Source organism: Tamandua tetradactyla, chromosome 10 (assembly GCF_023851605.1).
Source record: "Tamandua tetradactyla isolate mTamTet1 chromosome 10, mTamTet1.pri, whole genome shotgun sequence".
NCBI classification, from domain to species: Eukaryota; Metazoa; Chordata; class Mammalia; order Pilosa; family Myrmecophagidae; genus Tamandua; species Tamandua tetradactyla.
The window spans coordinates 54,398,042-54,404,816 of NC_135336.1; the positions used below are offsets into that span (position 1 = coordinate 54,398,042).

Here is a 6,775-nt window from a genome sequence, read left to right on the forward strand (position 1 = left end):
GGAAGCCCAATTAATGGAAAATCTATTCAGCCTGCCTTCTAACAATTTACTAAGCACATATTTTCCTTTTTAAGTCTGTTTCTCCCTTTTTGCTTGATATAGCCAGTGTAATTCCTATAATTAAAATAGCTATAATTGAATTATGACTAATACAAAATTGTTCTTTTTAGTTTATATTTACTTAAATATTCAAATGAAAGAGATTCAATAGCAGTTTTTTAAAAGAAGTGAATCTGAAGTTAGACTCAAAATGCATTAAGATGCAGCAGTTAATGTCTGCTGCTAAGGTTTCCACTATAGATGCAAGAAAAAAAGGTCCTCGCACTTTCTGTCTGTCTGATTGTGACAGTCAAGATTGAAATGGGGAATACAGGAAAGTCTGAAAACATGGAGAAGGGAAAGTAACCTTTGCAACACAGAAATAAGCTTTAAATAGCAAAATAAAAAATCCATTAAGAATTTGATAGTTTAAAGAATGAGAAAATGCCAGTTCAAATGTGAGAAGCTAATGAAATTTGTGGCAGAAGAAATGAACTTGGATATATCTAATTTTCAAACATGAACTGAATGCCCACCATATGCCAAGTAGAGTGAATATGGTATGTTAATGAACCACTGTAGAGACAGTATTTTTTACAGTGGCAAAGGTGTTTATAGGAAATATTAAAATATTTTGGTTGAATTATGTGGTAATTTAGAGCTGTATGTACTCCAGAAACATATGTTCTTTAGCTTAATCCATTCCTGTGGGTGAGTACCCAGTATAAGTAGGAATTTTTGATGAAGTTACTTCAGTTAAGCTGAGGCCCACTTTAATTAGGATGGGTTTTAGTCCTATTACTGGATTCTTTTATAAACATAATGAGATTCTGACACAGAGTTAAAAAACACCAGAAGTAAAAATCTAAGACTCAACTGAATCTGGAAGAGATGGGGAAGGCCAGCAGGGACTACCATGTGCCTTGCCATGGACCCAGGATCACCAGCAGCCAGCTCCAAAATGTCACAGTCTTTGGGGAGAAAGCATCACCATAATGATGCTTGATAGGTTTTTCTTTTAGCTTCAAAACCATGGGTTAATAGAGTTCCATATTTTAACCTGACACATTTCACAGTATTTGCTTGAGCAGCTCAGGAAACTGAAACAAATTAATAAAGGTGAATGAAAATAGAAACAGCCTTGAAAGAAAAGTGGAAGCTATCGAATGAACAAGTCTTTGAAGGGTTTTGAAAAGGGAGTTACGTGATAAAAAGATGTTTAAAACACAACATGGGAAGTAATATAAAAGACGATAGAGGTACTGAAGAGGAGATATTAAGATTAATGATGCTGAAAAGGGAGGCATAAATACAGGAACAAGTTCTTTTAGAAAGGAATGACATCCAGAGGACTGGAATTCATTTTAGTGAGCAGTTAACATTAGACAATTGACATTAATAAAGGTTTTCATATAAGATTGCAATGGAGATAAGAATACAGTCATAAATTCAGAATTGCATAGAGTCAGAGAAGAGGGCAAATGTGTGTTATATGTGTTCACTTCTGCTGATTGTGAGTTTTAAACTGGTAGAAAGCTATAATTGGAACTCAAAGAAAGGGAAGGATGTTTGGGTGGATCATTTTGAGGGAATTGACTAGAAAATTTTTATTATCTTATTGCAATAATGGTCAAGGTCATAGTCAAGAATGAAGTAAAACAGTATAAATTTCATGTAGGTCAAGTCTACCGATAGTATTCTGTGGCCCAGAAATAATAATCGAAAGAAGAAGTTTATATACAATGAAAACATATAAATATGGTAACCAAACAAACCAGAAATGAATAAATTCAAATCAATTATATCAGTATTTTTTTTAATTTCAAGATTTAATATTAATGCAAATAATAATCTCTGAGTGTTACATATCTTGATTCTCTACTTTGTTTACTTCTCCTCTAGAGTTTTGAATTGATTCACAATTTCTGATGGAGAAAACAGTTCAGATATTCTAGAGGGACTTTTGCCTTCAGTATGAGAAGGCATAGAAAACACTCCCTAATAGAAAAATTGACCTCTATCTCTAACCCATCAGGCTAAATTTCTGTCTGAAGATCTTTCTTGGACACTAATTTCCAGGCTCACAGATTGTCTTGTCCTCATCCTATCCTACTTCTACCTACACTTTCAGGAAGCTGAAGGAAGAGTTGCCACAAAGGATCTAACCAGGGCTCCACTATTGATGGAGGAGATTTCCACGTGGCGCTTGGGGTGGGAAATGAAGGACACCAGAAGTTGAATTAGTAGGGTAGGAATAATGGACAAGAACTTTTTCGGGCTACAGTATCAACCTCCAACCATAGAAGGAAGGGAAATTAGGCTGTTCCTGATTCCTATCTTCCCTAGGAACAGAAAACAGATTTCCTTCTCAGTATTTCTTCATAATCTCAATTTCTGTACGCATTCCAAACTACAGTGTGTTTTGAGGATAGAGAATTCTCAGACCTTGCCTTTCCCTGCAATGTTCTCCATTTTGGTATCACTTCTAAGGTTTTTCTGAAACCCAACTTTGTTTCTTACAGGTTGTTGAGGATAATTTAGGGACAATTTAGGGACAATAAAGAAATCCAGATGTCTATGGCAGGGAGAAAACAGTAGCATGGACAGTACGAGTCTGTTGTTAATGGAGTCCTAAGTAGCAGCATGAACTGAGCTGGCAAAGCTTTAGACAAAAAAAGAAGCCACTGCTGTGTCAATTTCACAAGTGTACAGAAGAAAGAAGATGCATCTAACTACTGATGTCAATTCCTAACTAATCGCCAAGCTCCCACTACCCATCATAACCACATCTATTCAAACGCTCACTCTGGGCAACTGTCTTGAGGGCTGAAAGGACAAAATAGGATGGAGGATTTTAAGCAGGATAACATAGATTGTAGGCTATCATAGGGTTGATGCAGGGAGTTTGGATCTGCCTTTGGTCCAGGAATGGGAAGGGAAAACTGAATCAAAGAATTTCCTCCCTCTTCCCCCTTCTTCTCCTTACTCTACCATCAATCCCTGGAGCTATTTTAGGCAGGTCTCAGGATAAAGTGCTGACTGAAATGAGGCCCGGTTCTTATGCCTTATGTGGTATCTCAGGATCAAGAGTACTTGAGAAGTTCAAACTTGAGTGATGATGAAGACATTTTAGTATATGTTGCAGTTGGGTCAAACCCTAACTTGGGCAGAGATCTTTCAGACTATAGTCAAGTTGTGTGTACCTATGCTCAGCAAGATCTCATTTGTCCATTTCAAGAACATTGGGTCATATATGTAACCCACGCACATTGACATAGGAGAAAACTCGAGGGGGTAGGGTTTTATTCCTGCCTCATTATGAGTCCTTTGGTGAGTCAGTGAATGTCATGTATGTTGAGAAGTTTCTATATTTAACATACTGAGTGAGTTGGCTTTTGAACTACTTAGAAATGAAGTATTATGCTCCAGATTAGTTCCTTAACAAAAATTTACAGTGAAGCTTTTACAGGATAAGCACCAAGGAATCAAAAACTGGTTAATATACTCACAGAGCTTAAAATCTAAAGAAGCAGACAGACAATACAATTTAAAACAAACTGCCCAACAGTCTATTGCATACAGTGTCAAGTGGTAAGAAAAGTACAATATAATAATATTAGAGGACCATGTTGCAGATGTAGAGAAATTGGCACTCAGAATCTATTTCAAATTTCCTCTGGTATGTCTTTTGCTCTAAGGAGGGTAAAAAAGTTGCCATCAGAGTTTTAGATGAAAATCAGATTACACCATTATAAGTTCCACAATGAAGCAGAAGTGAGGTTTCATCACTATTTGCTATTATAAACTATGGTTGTAGAGAAGTTGATTTTATTTTCAGCATTATAATTCCATTATCTAGTCGCCTGCTTTGTGGGAGTTGAGGGATTGTGGCAGTTAGTAGCAAGAGCAGCTCATTACTGCCATAATTGCAGTAGTGTATTTTTGAGGTCAATAGTTCCAATAATGGTCTCCTGATTCCACGCTTTTCAGATTAGGGCAGAGGCAGCTGCTACCAGACTGGCAAAATGCCTGCTCTTATTCTAGGCATAATTGCTGGAGATCCATTTGAGTGCTCAGTCCTCTAGATCTTCTGAAAATTTTTTCTACTAAATCACTTTTTGATGAAAATATCTGGAATAATTGCTATTGTTTATAATTTGGGCCTGACTGAGAAAGGGGATTAATTTAGAATGGTTTTTCTTAAGAAATCGTATCTGAAGAAATGCCTCTTAAATTGACAATTAAAATATGGAGTGGAAGTAGCCAGGTGATGACTGAATAATAGAATTTTTCAGTCAGAGGGAACAGATGGGTAAAGCCATGACTCTGGAAAGAAAAATTCTCTAAAATAATAAAGGTAAGTTAGATAAATAGATAGTATGATGGGAAGTAGGGACTCACAGCAGATGATGCTACAGAAGTAATCACAGTGCTTATTGTTAAGGAACAAATCATTTTAGATTTTCCTAAATGTAAGAGGAAATTATTAAGAAGATTAGAGGAGAGAAATGAACATATTTTGTTTGAAAAAGTTTCCTCAAGTTGTTTTTAAGGAATAGTTTAGGGAGCAACAGATTAGTTGGTGTGTGGCCACTTAGAGAACTAGTATACTAGCCTATAGTGAGAGCTGATGGCCATATAGAATATGGGGATTTTGGTGAAGAAGGAGATGAATTGGCAGAATCAATACATAATTAAATAGTGGAACCGGGCTTTCCACTGAGCCTATGATCAACTTGTGTGTGTTAATGTACCATGGAAAAAACAATCCAAAACAAGCCAGCCAAGGAAGAGAAGACAGTGTTTGCCCCAACAGGCACTCATTTTTACCTCATAAGCTGAGGCCTCACTTCTATAGTTTTGAATGTCCTCAGTTAAGACCAACCTACCTGCTTTCTGGAAGTCGAGTGAGGTTGCAGGAAGAACTATGGAACTTTCCTGTACAATAATACATAGTATGTGTCTACATTTGTCCCTTCCTAAGAATTAATCTCTTGTGCTTCAGAGCTATTAAGTATACTATATATTTATTAACTTTTTAATATTACTATGTATGTCTATAGACGTATTTGCTAAATATGTTTATATCTATTTAGAGGGGCATTTAGATGCAGGCACTGCTTTAACACTTTACGTACCTGAACAGTTATTTTATTCCTTGTAACCACTCTACATATTAGTCTAATTATTTCTCCTATTTTGCAAATAAGATGATTTGTCCCCTCGATTCCTAGCTAGAGAGGTAATTTTATACCATAAACCTGCTTTCAAATATTACTTTATCTGATTAATATAAGTTAAGAAACTATACCTACCAAAATGGGTGGTCCAGATTTGGAAAATAGGAATTATTTGATCTTCAAATATTTGAGGCATTGTCTATTGTAAAAAATATGAAACATAAAATTCATCAGTTTAAATTCCTAATGTATCTTCATTTTAAAAATAGAAGCATGCCCTCTATCTTGGGGAGAAAAATAGATTTATTTTCAAACTATTAACACTCTTAATTAAATTAAGGATACATTAGAAAGGTCCCAGTTATGAATATTCTTCTACTAGTGATAATTTGCTATTACCTATATACCATATCTTTGCCACAGATTATTTTTGGTATAGTTGGAGCATTTTTACATTTTCTATCATGCTTATTGGGCCACAAACATGCACACAAATCACAGAAGCAGTGGACTATGTAGAAGACAATGTGAACTATCTTTTGAGACTAGGTGTCCAATGCACAAAGGTTCATCTAGACCTTGGAGCCAAAATTAAGTAGTTACTGTGAAAATATAATGCTAAGAGTACGAAATGTTTATGGTTTTCTCTTCCCCTTCAGTGTGGAAATTATTATAACAGACATTATGAAATAGTGCCAAAAACTCTGAGTGGAAAGTCAGAATTCTAATCTCTAGCTCTTCCACTAAATCCTAACTAGGTAGTTCTTTAATATCTCTTGATTTCAATTTCCTCATTTGTAAAATAACATGCTTGAGCCAGATGGTGTCTAACACTATTATATTCAATTACTTATAAAATACTTAGATTTCAAACTAAACACTGAAAGAGTCTCCATGCTGTAGTAATAGAATACACTGATAGAGGATGCTCCACTTACATGATATGCACAGGGACGATAATATGTATCTATTAAGATCATTATTACTAATAATTATAAATTCTTTATGTAGAATTTTCATGATATATTTTGAGGCTTAATATTAATTGCCTATGCATTAAAGTGACTTTCTTCCGGGGAATTGAAATCATTATCAGATGACCCTCTGTATGGCTCATAATGCTAGATTTGAAAAACCATTCTGCCTTAAATTAGTGAAGCCTTCCAAGTTTTGTGTTTTTTTTTTTTTTTTTTGTAATTTTGGTAATTATAATTCCAATTTATCTTTAGTATTTCTGTAAATATATTCCTTAGACATGCCTCATGTAAAAATCATTTAGATTTTTTTAAAGCTAATCTCAAAGCAATCTTTTAACTGGATCATTTTATCCATTTATATTTAATGTAACTACTGATATATTTGAATGCATATCTATCATTCTTTTCTGTGCTTTTGATTAGTTCCAATATTTTGCATTCCTTTTTCTCTCTTTCCTTGTGTTTTTGTATTTCTAATTTTATCGTTCCATCTTTTCCTCAAAGAGTTTGTAGTCAACGCTCTTTTAGGTATACCCAACATTTATTCTTTTCATGGTTAATCTAGAAATCACAATTTGC

General features: G+C 34.8%; 1 non-coding gene across 1 annotated transcript; it reads left to right on the forward strand.

Moving 5' to 3' along the window:
• The first annotated feature begins 250 nt into the window (after positions 1 to 250).
• On the forward strand, positions 251 to 375 carry LOC143648995 (small nucleolar RNA SNORA31). Its single transcript, XR_013158878.1, has one exon. It is a non-coding gene; the product is annotated as a small nucleolar RNA SNORA31 (small nucleolar RNA).
• The last annotated feature ends 6,400 nt before the right edge of the window (positions 376 to 6,775 follow it).